At 48.0% G+C, this 14,443-nt stretch overlaps 1 pseudogene across 1 annotated transcript in view; it reads right to left on the bottom strand.

The window, feature by feature from the left end:
- The window catches only part of LOC110347310 (transmembrane protein 191-like), a 26,086-nt pseudogene extending 12,607 nt beyond the window's left edge, over positions 1 to 13,479 (bottom strand). Inside the window, exons 1-7 of the transcript XR_015447968.1 lie at positions 10,249 to 13,479; positions 7,327 to 7,567; positions 6,121 to 6,545; positions 5,754 to 5,857; positions 5,197 to 5,253; positions 5,044 to 5,103; positions 2,918 to 2,964 (exon numbers count right to left, since the gene is read on the bottom strand). The product of XR_015447968.1 is annotated as a transmembrane protein 191-like (transcript). The remainder of the gene's footprint in view (positions 1 to 2,917; positions 2,965 to 5,043; positions 5,104 to 5,196; positions 5,254 to 5,753; positions 5,858 to 6,120; positions 6,546 to 7,326; positions 7,568 to 10,248) is intronic.
- Between the last annotated feature and the right edge of the window lie 964 nt (positions 13,480 to 14,443).

Raw genomic sequence — 14,443 nt, forward strand, 5'->3', positions numbered from 1 at the left:
GTTAAACTGTCATTATTTGGTGATGATATGATACTCTACATAGAAGACCCAAAAAACTCTGCCAAAAGACTTCTAGACTTAATCGACAGATTCAGTAGAGTAGCTGGATACAAGGTCAACACTCAAAAATCAATAGCCTTCTTGTACACAAATAACAGACTGAGAGAGAAATTAGGGAAATAGTTCCTTTTACAATAGCATCCAAAAAAATGAAATATCTAGGAATCAATCTAATGAAGGAAGCAAAAGACCTCTACCCTGAAAACTAGAGCACTCTGAAAAAAGAGATTGAAGAAGATACAAGAAAATGAAAAGACATCCCTTGTTCCTGGGTAGGAAGAACCAATATAGTGAAAATGGCCACACTTCCAAAACTGCTATATAGATTTAATACAATCCCAATTGAAATCCCAACAGTATACTTCACAGAACTACAGAAAATAATCCAAATATTCATTTGGAACCAGAAGAGACCTAGAATGGCAAAAACAATACTAGGCAACAGAAACATGACAGGGGGGTATCATAATCCTCAACTTGAAACTATACTACAAAGCTACTGTGATAAAAACAGCATAGTACTGGCAAAGAAACAGACCTGAGGACCTGTGGACTAGATTAGAAGATGCAGAAACGACTTCCAACATACTCAGCCACCTCATCTTTGACAAATGAGCCAACCACCCTCATTGGAGGAAAGATAGCTTATTTAATAATTGGTGTTGAAAAACTGGATTTCAACCTGCCAAAGATTAAAACTAGACCCATATCTATCACCATGCACTAAACTAAAATTGAAGTGAATTAAAGAGATAAATATTAAAACAGAAACACTAAGCTTGCTGGAAGATAAGTGAGGTAGAACTCTTCAAGACATTGGCATAGGAAAAGACTTTGTGAACAAAACCTCAGTAGCATGGGAACTAGCACAAAGAATCAACAAGTGGGATCTCTTATTAAAAAGCTTCTGCACAGCAAAAGAAACCACCAGCAGTGTGAAGAGACAACCTACAATGTGGGAAAAAAATTTTAGCAGCTGTACCTCAGACAAAGGACTACTATCTAGAATCTATAAAGAACTTAAAAAAATCAGACCCCCCCCCCAATTCAAAGACCCAATTCAAAAATGGGCTTCTGAAATGAACAGACATTTCTCAGACAAAGAAGTAAAAGCAGCAAATAAACATATGAAAAAATGTTCAACATCACTGGTCATTCGAGAGATGCAGATGAAAACAACACTGAGATTCCACCTCACCCCAGAAAGAATGGTTGCTATCAAGAAATCAACCAATAACAAATGCTGGCGGGGTTGTTGAGAGAAAGGAACCCTTCTCCATTGTTGGTGGGAGTGCAGACTGGTGCAACCACTGTGGAAATCAATATGGAGATACCTCAAAAAACTAGGATTAGAGGTCCCATTCGACTTAGCTATTCCCTGTTGGGTATCTTCCCTAAAGAATTAAAAAGAAAAAAAAAAAAGAAAAAGAATCATATCACAGCGATCTATGCGCACCCATGTTTATAGCAGTAGAGTTTGTAATAGCTAAAGCTTAGAAACAGCCCAAGTGCCCATCAACTGGAGACTGGATAAAGAAGATGTGGTTTTTTAATCAAATGGAGTACTGCTCAGCCATAAAGAACGAGAAACTAGAGACATTTATAGCTAAGTGGATGCACAATGAAGAAATACTCTTAAGTGAAATAAATAGGACACAAATGTATAAATATGAATAGTTTCTCTGGTATGCGAAACTGAAAGTGTAAATAAGGATTAAAATGAATAACTGATAATGTGAAATAGGAAGAAAAGGTCCAAAGGGGAAGGGGAAGTGGGAGGAGTAGGGGAAAGGAAAGAAAGGAAAAGAAAAAATATGAGAAAAGAAAAAAATGGAAACAAAGTCTTTGTAAATAGGGAGCCGTGGAGAGGTTGAAGGGAGGGAAGGGGAATGGGAAAAAAATAAGAACCAAGATACATGATGTAAAGGTACAAGTTCCCAATGATAAATGTAAATGTATACCTAAAATTTACCAATAAAAGAATTTAAGAAAAAACACAAATACTGTTTTTTCAGCACTATAAAATTACTTCTACTGCTATATTTCAAATACTTTATCAGTTAACCTGGTCAGTATTAAGATAGGCTAAATACAAAATGTTTTTTAGAAATATTTTTCTTATATGGAAATGGTCCAAACTGCTCTAACCTGGTAACAGAAGGTCCTAGATCAGAAATTTGTCCCCATTTATTTACAGAAATGCTTTTAATACAAAAGACAAGAATAAAAAAATAAATGAAATATGGAGCTCAAAGGAAGATGATAGCAAAGATCTCCAACACAGTGACATTGTCACATATGATTTACTTTTGGAAAACAATGTTTCTAACAGTCTCTCACTATGTAGACTTTCATAATACCTGAGAGCCTTTCACTCCGGAATAATAAGAGGTGGGGCTGACTAGTACAGGAAACAGTACACACTAAGTAGAAATAAGTTATCTTTTTAATGTATAGAGTGGATTTGAGTTTTGAATCAAAACTAATAAATTGTGTAAGAACTCCTAATATAGATAAGAGTTCAGGGATGATGGAGGATGGGGGGTCAGGAATGTGAAATACTGAGGTCCCATATATGAGTAGCTGGTTCATGTACTGGGAAATGACTGCGATCATCCTATCTGTCCTGAAAGAGCCTCAGCCCTGCTGTGGCATGGTGATGGCTGAAATTCATGCTTGAATTACTGCAAGGGCTTAGAATGGACTCCTTTGAAATAGACAGTAAAGCCCAACATACAGGCAGGGAGCTTGGTGTGGGCTAACACCCACTCAAGAAGAGATAGCCTGAGCGCAGCATCCATCCAGCAGTGCTGGTATGACCAAAAGGCCAGAGCTAACCCATCCCAAGTCAACTCACCAAAACAGGTACCCAGATGTGCACACCATGTTGGCTGATACTCTGACCTAAGGAACAGAAAAGGTAACCTATAGAAGACAAAGAAAGAGGCTAGAGTTTTCCCTGTGGTATGCTTTTCAAAAAGTTGGATGGAATAGTTGCTGGATGGCCATTCTGCCTGTGAGCAGTAGCAGCTACAGCTATGCTAATGGAGGAAGCTACAAAACTAACTTTAGGATAGAAACTAGAAGTTCTGACTCCCCATCAGGTCAGAGTGATTTTTGAGACTAAAGATTACTTGTGGTTAACAGGAGAATGGCTTGCCAAATATGAGGACACCCTTGTTCTTAGACACCCTTGAGGTTGGCACTACTCATAATCCTGCCTCTTTGATGTCTACAGGCCTAGAAGTTAGCCACTCTTGTGAACAAGTAATCTCCCAGACCTATGCAAGCAGGCAGGATATCAGTGACCTGTCCTTTCAAGGCCCTAAGGAGGTATGGTTCACTGATGCAAGTAGCTTTGTCCAAGAAGAACATTGAAAGGCAGGTTATGCAGTTGTCAGTCCACGATAAGCCATTGAGGCCAAGTTCACCCAGGGACCTCTCCTCAAAAGCCAGAGCTCATAGCTCCTACTTAGGCATTGATATTAGGCTATATATCTATATCAGTGGTGGCAAACCTATCCATTACTGCTCTATACAGACTCCAAATACACCTTTCTGGCACTACATGCCCCCATGCAGCAATTTGGAAAGAAGGAGTTTACTGACTAACAAGCAATCATTTATAAAACACAAGCAGGAAATTCTACAACTGCTAGAGGCCGTCCATCTTCCCAAGCACTTTGCAGTCATGTACTGTAAGGGATCCCAAAGTCACATGTCTGAAATCTCCTTGGGAAATCAAAAGGCAGATAGGGAGGCAAGAAGGGCAGCCCTACAGCCTTTTAAGACCCTAGAGATAATATTCCCAGTACCTGAGGAACCATTTCATCCTTCCTCAAGGAATGCAGTGACAAGCTATAAAAAGCCTACATGGTAAATGGTCACTAGAATTTTCACAGGACTAAGAAGAAAGCTATTCTTCAGAACCTCTGGATGACTCTAGCCTTCTCTTTAGAGAGCAAGATTCTAGTACTGCTCAGGGTACAGATAAATATAATCACTAATGACCCTAATTCACCATAGCTTAAATGGGCACCTATATTGAGGCTCCATTTTTAATCAGATGCATTATATGGGTAATCTTGTAAGGCTGTGGCTCTCAGGCTCTTGAATTTTTTTTTTTTTTTTTTTGGTAGTGAGGATTGAACTTGGGACCTTGCACTTGTGAGCCAGGCAGCAGAACCACTGAGCTAAAGCCCCGGCCCTAGGCTCTCGATAATTTATTTGACCTCCCTCTTTGCCACACTTTGTCCTCCATAAGAAGTGTGGAAATCTGCTTCTCATATTTGGGGTAAGAGTAAAGTTTCTCCCATCAAACAGGCAGCTCAATGGTCACTAATTCTTTTCTCATTGTCTTCTGACGGGTTTTCCCCTTTGACCCACTCAGCAAGCCACAACACCCCAAGGGAGTTGGAGAGCACATGATCCCCAGTGGGAAGGTAGCCTTGCCAGCTGGAAGAAGCTATAGAAGACAGAGGCCTCCATTCCCTCAGCACCCCATAAAGAATTATGGAGATATGTGTCCCTCAGGGGGAAATGAGACAGGAGATTAGGGCAAGGCAAAGCTGGCTAAGGATGTATGTGTGACCTGTTAATTGCAAGATTCCAGAACACCTGTGCAGAACAGTTCCCCAAACCCTGCACGTAGACTTCTTACAAGAACTTGAGCAGGTTTTCTACAGGATAGCCCAGACCTGATGTCAGCCTGAAGTGTGGGTAATACACAAACGACAGTCGCTATTGAGTTTTTGCAACTGTGTTCTCTATCCATAGCGGCCCATCCTCAGGCTGTAGGGCATACTTCTTTTCTTACTTTTACTCTCTCTGGCGGGAGAGAAAGAGGACTCAGGGAGAGGAGAGGGGAGGGGAGGCGAGGGGGCTCCCGGTCCCAGCCGCCGCAGGTGGGGGGGGGCGGTGGCGAGGGGAGGGGCCGCAGTGCCATCGGAGGTGACCAGCTCTCAGGGTGGAAAGCGACCGCACCTGTAGGACTCCGCTCTGCTTCTGGAAGCTGGCCCAGGCCTCCTCCGTCCGCTGCAGGTCCTGAGGTACCGGAGCCTCGATCAGACTCAGCGGCGGGGGGGGGGGGGGGCGCGGCGCCGACCCCCTTCCCCAAGATCCCGCCTCCGCTCGCACCTGCCGCAGGCCCTCCGCCTGCGTGGCGTACTTGGACTCCACCAGCTCCAGCTGCTGCTTCGAGAGGAGCCAAGAATCAGCAACCAGCACTGCCGGGGAGCCACGCTGTGCCTCAGGGTTCCGCCCCCGCCCTTCAGGGCCCCGCCCGCGGCAGCCCCTGGTGGTCCTGGCCCCGCCCCTCCCGCCCTTCAGGCCCCCTCCCAAGCACCTGCAGCTCCACCAGCTGAGTCCCCACCTGCTCCGCGTGCTGCTGACTCAGCTGTTCCCCGCCAAAGTAAAAGGGCTGGGGGAGGGGCTTGTGAGGGCGGGGTTTACTGGGTTCCCAAGGGCGGGTGGGGACGGGGACCAGAGCGGGTGGGGACGGGGACCAGAGCGGGACCTCGGAGAGGAACCCAGAGACAGAGGCCGTCCCATACCCTGCGTACCTGACTGGACAGCTCCTCCCACTGTTCCCGCAATTGTCTGTGCCTTTGCTCCCGCGGACGGGGTGGAGGGAGTGGCCCTGGGCTCTCCGCCAGCCCCGCCTCACCTGGACCCCGCCCCGCCCCGCCCCTCACCAGCTCCAGCTGGCGCTGCTGGACAGCCTCCAGCAGTCTCTGCGCCCGCTCCGCGCACCTTCCCTCGTACGGCCGGTGCCGCCTGGCTTCGCCTCCGCTGCAAGCTGCAAAGGGAAACTGAGGCCGGTGCTACGCAAGGGTGCGGGGCGCTCAAGATCCTGGGGCTCCTGTCGCCCCCGGGAAGGACCAGCGTGGGCTGAGAGCTGGAGCCGAAGAAGAACCCGCCGGGTCCAGGTCGTACCAGGCGCCGGCCTCCCTTCCCGGGCCTAGGTCGGAGGTGCGGGCCGGGCGGGTCAGCCTGACCGTCTTCGGCCGTCGCCCCCCCCCCCCAGCCCGATCGCCCCACCGAGCGCCGCCCCCCGCCCACCTGCGCCCCTGCTCGCGCAGTTCGTGCAGGCGCCCGGCGAGGCTCTCGCTCTCGGCCTCCAGGCCGCGCACCGCCTCCTCCAGCTCCTGCTTCCGCAGGCGGCCGTCGCAGTTGTCCTTCTGCAGCTGCAGCCGCTGCTCCTGCGCCTCGGCCATGGCTCCCAGGGCCGTGCCCAGACCCCGGCCCCCGGCAGGGACTCGTACCGCGGCCGGCGTCACAATGGGCAGCAGGGGGCGCCCTCAGACGCGAGGCGGGCCGTAGGGTCGCCCTTCGTCCATCGTTTATGAATTTTATCACTGAGGCGGGAGGATCGCTGGCAAATTCGAACCCAGCCTGGGCAACATAGCGACTTAGCAAGGTCCTGTCTCTAAATGAAAGGCCTGGGAATGTAGCTCGGTGCGAAAGCCATGGTTCGACCTCAGTACCTGAGGAAAAAAGCATACCCAGAGGAAAGGATTATCATCAAACATCTCACCACTTGGGCAAAGTGTCTGGTTCCTTTTTGTGTAAATATCTTTCCTCGCTCAGCGGCTCTCAAATTTTTGTCTCAGGATCCTTTCATGCTATGAGAAGTTACTGATCTCAAAAAGCTTTTAAGTGGATAATATACCACAATATTCAAATTAAAACGGAATGTTTATGTATTAAACTGTACATAATACTATGAAATCATTTACATGTAAGTGTATATTTAAAGTGTTCAAGAATTAAAAACAAACGGTATTGTTTTCAATCTGCAAATCTAATGTCTGGCTTGACACAAGGCAGTTGTTTCCTCTTTTATTTGAATCTGCTTCTGCATCCTGTGTGGTGTAATACGTTGCCTTGGCTGAGATGCATAAAGAAAATCTGGCCTCACAGAGATAGTGCTTGGAGGCACAGAGGAGTCATTTGAAAGGAACCAATTCCAAGACGCATGTGAAGGTGCGAGATTTGACTTTGGGATGGCAGTCGGTAAGCTGATTCATTTTGGGTAGAATAGTGGCCCTGAACTAAGTCACTGGAGGGACGGGATGTTGAAAGAGTAGAATTGGCTGGATATGGTGGTGCTCGCCTCTAAGCTCAGTTCTGGGAGGCTGAGGCAGGAAGATTTAAAGTTTAAACCCATTCATGGCTACTCCAAAGGATTTTTCAGAAAGGGTGGGTTTCACCTGTTGGGACACTCAGCCCGGAGAATTTAGACCAACCAGTCTGAATCATACTCACGGCCTTCTTTGGATGATTCACCCACTTAATCCTCAAGCAGATGGGTATGCAGAGGCTGTGTCAGGTGTGTGCCACTGAGGCAGGAACCCATGGTGTAGCAGGTGCCAGTGGAGTGCAGCCCGGAGTCCCACTGGGGACAAGGAGATCACACCACACCAGGACTCCACAGACCAAATTTCCTTCCTGATTTGACCACTTTCTCCTGGGCCACGTTTGTCCTTTCTGGTATCCGTGTCTTCACCTGAAAGGAACTGAGACTCCATAAAAATTCACAGCATCTTTGAATAATTCAGGGTAGAAAATCAAAAAACAAAGTGTTTCCCTTAATTGGTGAGTTCTCTGTGACTTTTCTCCCCAGCGTGGCTAATTTGAGAGTTGAGGCTTTTATGGCTTCAGGTTATTTTAGGAGGTCACAGAAAAAACCTTTTCCTCTGGAGTTCTCTACCCTTTCACCCCACAGACTCAGCCTCTCCCCATCCTGGGCACATGGCAGAATAGACTCTTTCAGATGCACCCCCCCCCCATTTCTTCCCTCAGTTACTCCTGTAATTCCAGCACAGGAGGCTGAGGCAGGAGGGTTGTGAGTTCAAGACCCACCTGGGCAACTTAGACTCTATTGCAAAGTAAAATATAAAAAGGGCTGGGAATGTAGCTCAGGAGTAGAGCACCCCGGGTTCAATTCCTAGTACCTCTGCCCCAAAAGTGACACAAAACAGCTTACTCATTCTCTCTCTTTCCATACATTTGTGCAAAGATCACATGAGCACCTAGAGATGGCAATCACATATAATTGGTAGATGAGTGCTACAGATCAACTCTATCATGGACATCAAAACCTGGGGCTTCTCAGAGAATGGTGGGTCCTGGGTTTTCCAGTTGTAGAGGTCAGAAGTGGAAAAGGAGATATATACCAGGAACAGGCTGGTTCCCAGTCCTGCTCCATCCGGAGGAGGGGGCTCCCTCAAAGGTAAGAGAATCTCTGGACTGCGTCTTCCTGAGGTGGTGACCTCGGAGACATTAGCTCTACTCACTCTTATATGGGGGGAGAAGTGGCAGGGGAAGTAGAGGAAGAAAGGAGGGAGTTGGGGGCAGATGGGTCAGGACGGACAGGAGAGGGGGGTGAACTAGGGTTATAGGGAGGTGGACTGGGGAGGACTTCCTCAGCATCTGACTGGTTTCTGCCTCTCCTGAGTTCGCCTGTGAGGGGGAGAACAGCTTTTAGAAACAAGCAGCTTTGAATAGGCTTTTACAGCACAAGCCTTTAGCCATGGAGAAGGGTGCTGCACTAGAGTAAACCAGGAATCAATGTAAGGGAACAACTGATGGGTGTGTCCTGGTGACTTGGTAACTACCTTCCAAACTGCTTGAACAAAGGCGGGGTCCAGGGAGCCCTCGGAGGGCCAGCCCACACCAAAAGAGGGCCAATTAGCTCACAAAAAGTGCACAGTTTGTCCTTTGACAGTTTCACTCCATAATTTTCAGAAAACCCTGAGGAAAATTTCTAAGCATGCAGACCAAGGGGTGTAACGGGTTGTGAAGATGGTGACCCCCATGGTAGAGAGACTTAGGGCAGGCAGGAGATGCCCAAGAACAGGAGCTGCAAGAACGAATAAAAAGAAAAGAAGACAAAGCAGCACGAGGGAGAGGATATCAAAAGGGTCACTGGTTAGAGGGGCCTGACTGCACATCGATTGGGGCTTAAAGGAAAGGACCAGGACCCCTGTATTGACGTCGAAGGCTCAGAAGCCACTGATGTTTCCACTGGAGAAAGGTGAAGAGGCTCCAAAATGCTTCCTCCTGTAAGGGTCGTAGGGTGGCCTCAATTGCAAGGTCAATATGGGTGTGGGGTTCAGAGGGAGGGGAAAAATACCCTTAGGACAACAAAGCCACCGGTGGTCAGAGGATGTCCTCAAAACTCTGTTTAAGGAGTCGAAAACCCAGGAGGGAAAGCACTGACAAACATAGTCAGGCAGGGGCCACCCAAGACGGAGGTCAATAAAAAGCAGATGAGGGAAAACGGACTGAATTAAATATTCACCTATGCTCAGCTGCGGGCAGGACACAGGGAAGACAGAAAGGTGACAAAAGAGATGGACCAGAAGACAAGACTCAAAGTTGGGCTGATCTCAAAACTGAAAGGCACCATTGTTATGTCAATCAGTCGGCCTGGGGTCAAGGGAAGAATGCCGAGGACATTGGGCCAGAAGATAGAGAATGTGGCCCTGTGGGAGCCCGTGAGGTCTGTCCCAAAATATGATGTGTGAGGCCCAGGAGGGACAGTGCTGGGGAGAATAAGACAGGTGGGAGAGCAGTCGGGGGAGTCCCGGCTCCAAGAGGTCAGTCGAAATTCAGAGAAAGAAGACAGGTCCAAGGGTTTGGGGACAGTGGGGGCGTCCAGACATAAGGAAAGAGGCCTTAGTGTTTATGTGGTGCACCCTTGAATGATGTTGTGACAGACAAGGGAGGGGGTGTTCCTCTGTGGGAGGAAGCCCTCAGTCGGTGGACTGGCTGAGGGCCTCTCAGCCGCTTTAAGGACCGCCCAGGCTGTAGGGTGTATTTATCTCATTGCAAGAGCACCCACTTGGCCTTTCTTAGACACATCCAAGGAACCACAGTATGACCCCAAACAAGTCCCGTAACTCTGAGCGGGGAATCCCCCACTGTGCTGTGGGACATGGATGGAACAGTCTACTGTTTGCACTGCCTGTTGCCAGTCATTCATTCATTCACTCATACAGCAATCATTCAGAGGGTAAAGACATTCCAACCCTATTCCCAGGGATTTACTAGATTGGCTGGCTTATAGCCAGACCAGACCAGACCAGGGGGCCACCTTAGTCAGCGTCCTGACCTTACGGAGGGGCCCAGGGAATGCTTTCCTCAAGGACTACTGTTCCCCACCAGAACCAGAAGGATCCTTACCAGACCAGATGAGCTCCAGAAAATTTGGAGGGCGACTCAGGTGTGTGCAGTCCCTTCAGTGTCAGCAGTGAGAATACGGGGCCCTGGAACATCTCAGGGGGCGCCTCCCCTGTAGTTTGCTGCTGCAGATGGGAGGGATCACAGCGAGGCCAGTCCACCCACTGTGGCCATCTCGCTGGGGCCTCCAGCTGTTGTGGATGAGCGAGTTCGGATAGAGATGTGCCACACTCTGTGCCAGATTCAAGCCCATGTATTATATCCAGCGGCCGCGGGGGACTAGCGCCCAGAATCTTTCCTCGGCAATGGGAAGCAGTTTGATTTCACCTTTCAAATCATGCTTTCAGTTGGGGAGGGCTCAGGGGAGAGCAAGCGGAATCTTATAGAAGCAGAATCATGCCAGGTTAGTGGGGGGTTCAAGGAAGTTTCACACACACTAGGTGAGCTACAAAACATTCTGCAACTGTAGCAAGTTTACTGCAAAGCAGGATGCGGGGGGCTTTGGGTGCTTTGTTTATGTGCAATCACTTTGTTCAAGCACAGGTACAAAATGGCACTGAGGCACAAGATGGAGTCGGGTAGGCCATCACACCAGCAGGAGCCCCATTGTGCAGAGGAGGAAACAGGCTCAGACCTGCCCCCAGCTAGTGGGAGGCAGTTTTTCTCACTGGATTATTGCCTGAGTCTGATCAGATCACAGACATCACTGAGGTGTAAGTGCTTCTGAAAACATCAAACACTAAACCCACACTAGCAGTGGCTGTTATTCCTTTATGGGTTCAAAAACCCTGACTGTGGTTATATGGCCCCACATCTCCCCACAGGGACGATACCGGTTTTGTAAAATAGGACCAGGGCTTTCAAACTCAGTTAAGGAAGCCAGGCACACTGGGAAGAGAGCACTATCTTCATGAAAAAAAAGAGGCTTGATTAATGAAGATGATTCTTTTTTTGGGGGGGGGGTGCCGGGAATCAAACTTGGGTCCTTGCACTTGCAAAGCAGGCAGCTAAACCACTGAGCTAAATCCCTGGCCCTGAAGATGATTCTTAATGTAATTCAAAATGATCCGTTATGACACAAAGCACAGAGATTTATATATGACTGTGAAATTCTTAATAGCTGACTTTGGAACAACCTATCACGAAACCTTCCAAAGCAGAATATATAGTGGATAGATCATTGGGCAGGGCCGCCAGGCAGACCAACAGCTGCTCTTCTTAAAATAAATAACTTAGGAGGGGGAAGGGGGAGAAATTATTGCCACAATCATGTGTTAATAAAATATTCATAAATGTGACTTTCCCTTTTATCATCATAGGCTTGTGGGACAAGGACACAGGACAGGGCAAGTCCTGAGCCCACATCAGAGGGGATGCCCCCCGAACTCATCCTGGGAGAGAAAGGAATTACCCCGCGTTCCTTTCCTTCTCTGGTGACAGACTGCCAGGCCAGGGGGCTCCCATTGTCTCTGCTGTGCGGACTTGCAAAGAGGCTGCAAGGGTGAGCATGGACACTGGAAAGCAGGTCCCAGGCGTCCCACCTGGCTCCCCAACCTCTTCCAAGGCCCACTGAGGGCCTCTCCCAAATAAAGTACACATCCCCAGGTTTTCATCTGGAGCCTGATTCTGGGGAGCCCAGCCGAAATAATCACCTTCCTTGTCTTTATTTCACTCAGCGCTCACATCACTCCCTCCTTGTAACCCACAGGAAGAGGACACAGAAGCTCAGCGAAGTTTGGTTTGAACCCAGATCTGGGAGCCCACGCCCTGCAGTTCAGGCACCTATGCCTTCTGGCCTCAGTATTCCCATCTGTTAAATGGGGTTGCTTCCTTTCACAAATCCCCAAGCTAAAATGTCCAGGCCCCATTGGAATTTCCATGCCTGCCTGCACTGTGCTATACAGCAGTATAGCCTCAACTGCCACTAGCGAACACAAACAGCTGATAATTTCAAGCTCAGAAATCTCATCTCTCCCAAGATGGCAAACTCTCAAGAGGGACAGTATCCTCACTGCCTCTCCTTTCCCACCTTCTGTCCAGCACAGAACTAGGCACAAAGTCAATGCTGATTCATCTCAGCATGACTGACCCAACATGGGCCAATCAGATGCTTCCACCCTGGTCCTAGTATCTTCAAGGTCCTTTATGAGTTTGGAAGACAAGCTCCTGCCTTTCCTCCCTGCCATGAAAATCACTAACCCTAGAGTGGAGAAGGTTTGCGGGAATCCCTCTAGTCTGGGCAGTCCACATGCTCAGGATGAAGGGAGTCTCACTTCTGGGCCTGGGGAAAGGGGCTGTGCTGAGATGTATTCTGGGAAAACCCAGAAGGCTCCTTTCTGCTGCCTGTGCAGCTGTTAGGAGCGCAGATTCTGGAGCTAGATGGTCGAGGTTCTGATCCCAGCCTTGCCACTCCCTTGCTGTGTCAACTTGAACAAGTATCCAACCTTTCTGTGCCCATTTTCTTTTCTATAAAATATGGTAATGATAACACCCACCTGTTGGCTTTGCTGGGTGGACTTCATGAGTGAATATATATGAAATATATATGAACACGGCCAGGTGTCCAATCGGTGCTAAGTACATGTTGGCTCCTCCTGCTGTGGTTACTATGACTACCATTACATCTTAAGTAGTATGTGATGCTCCTCTCTGAGGTCCTTTCTAGATTTAAAGTGCTATAATGACACGAAAGGGAAAATCTCACTCCAGGCACGTGTATCTGGAATGTCCTCCAGACTCTGTAGGTTCCGGTAGTTCCTGAACTTCTAAGGCCAAGTGTATCCACTTGGTGAAAGCTACAGAATCCATTCTCGCTGACTCCCAATGGTGAGTTCAGTGGTGGCCCACATATTACGTCCACATCCTAACTGCCAGAGCTCATGAATATAGCTGATTTGGAAAAAGGGTCTTTGCTGGTATAATTCAGTTAAGAATCTCATGATGAGATCCAGGGTCACCCAAGTGAGCCCCAAACCCAGCAGTAAGGATGCTTAGAAGAGGTTACAGGTGGTGCAACACAGAGGAAAAGACCACAAGAAGCCAGAAGCAGGGGTGACATGGCCACAGGGCAAATAATGCCCAAAGCCGTTCACCAGAAGCCAATGCTTCCACTACGTGCCTGGGCCTGCTCTTTTCATTTCCTGTGCTTGGGCATTTCTTGCTCACATGTTCCAAAGATGCATCACAGAAGTAGGCCATAGCTCACCCCGCCCCCCCCCCCCCCCCCCCCCCCCCCCCCGGCAGCTGGCAACCAAAACAAAACACTCAGATTCAAATTTTCTATGCCAAGGATCAGACGTTATTTTGTATTAATTTAAACTAAATTGTTGCATAGTTCAGATTTAATTGGCACCTCCAGATTAGGTGCTAAAGTTTGCATGTTGGAGGCCCCACAAAGGCCCATGTGCTAAAGGCCACCCCCAGAGTGGTGCCCCTGGGAGGGGCTGGAACCTTTAAGAGGTGTGGCCTAGTGAGGGGTACTTTGGTCACAGAGGCAAACCCCGGAACCGGAACCGGACCTGGAGTGTGCTGCCACTTCCTGTTTCTCTTCCACTTTGACTTGTTTCCATGAGGCAAGTGCTTTTGCTCTGTCACATACACTCACCATGATGTGCCACTTGCCAAAGGCATAAAGCAATGAGGACAACATGGGGTAATCAACCCTGGACTGGAACCTTGTAAACTATGAACTGATGTATGTCATTTCTCTTTATAACACGATTATCTTACACATTTGCTATATTTGAAGAAAGCTAATATGTTAACCAATACACATTTCTAAAGATACTCAGAAAAGGAATTGAGGAGGGAACCAAACTGATACACTATCAAAACAAAATAAAAAACACAAAACAATAATGGAAGAAATGAGGAAAAACAATAAAGACATAAAACGTGAGAGACAAAGGTCAGTGTAAATAAATATCAATGGAATAAAATTTCCAATTCAAAGGCTGAGACTGGCGAATAGTAACATGATCTGACTCTATACTGACAGCAGGGCATGCCGTTTAGAGCCTAAAACACAAATAGGTTGCAAGTGAAAGGACGGAAGGCATACTCCACACAACCAGTACCCAGAGATAGATGGCAAGAACTTTAAGCCAAAAACTGCTACAAGAGACAAAAAAGGATATCATATTTAAAAGGGGGGCTATCTGCCAGGCATGGTAGTACACACCTGCAACCCCAGCCACTT

This window comes from Heterocephalus glaber, unplaced genomic scaffold, assembly GCF_053883595.1.
Source record: "Heterocephalus glaber isolate CG9 unplaced genomic scaffold, H.glaber_assembly_v1.0 deba00001781, whole genome shotgun sequence".
Lineage (NCBI taxonomy): Eukaryota > Metazoa > Chordata > Mammalia > Rodentia > Bathyergidae > Heterocephalus > Heterocephalus glaber.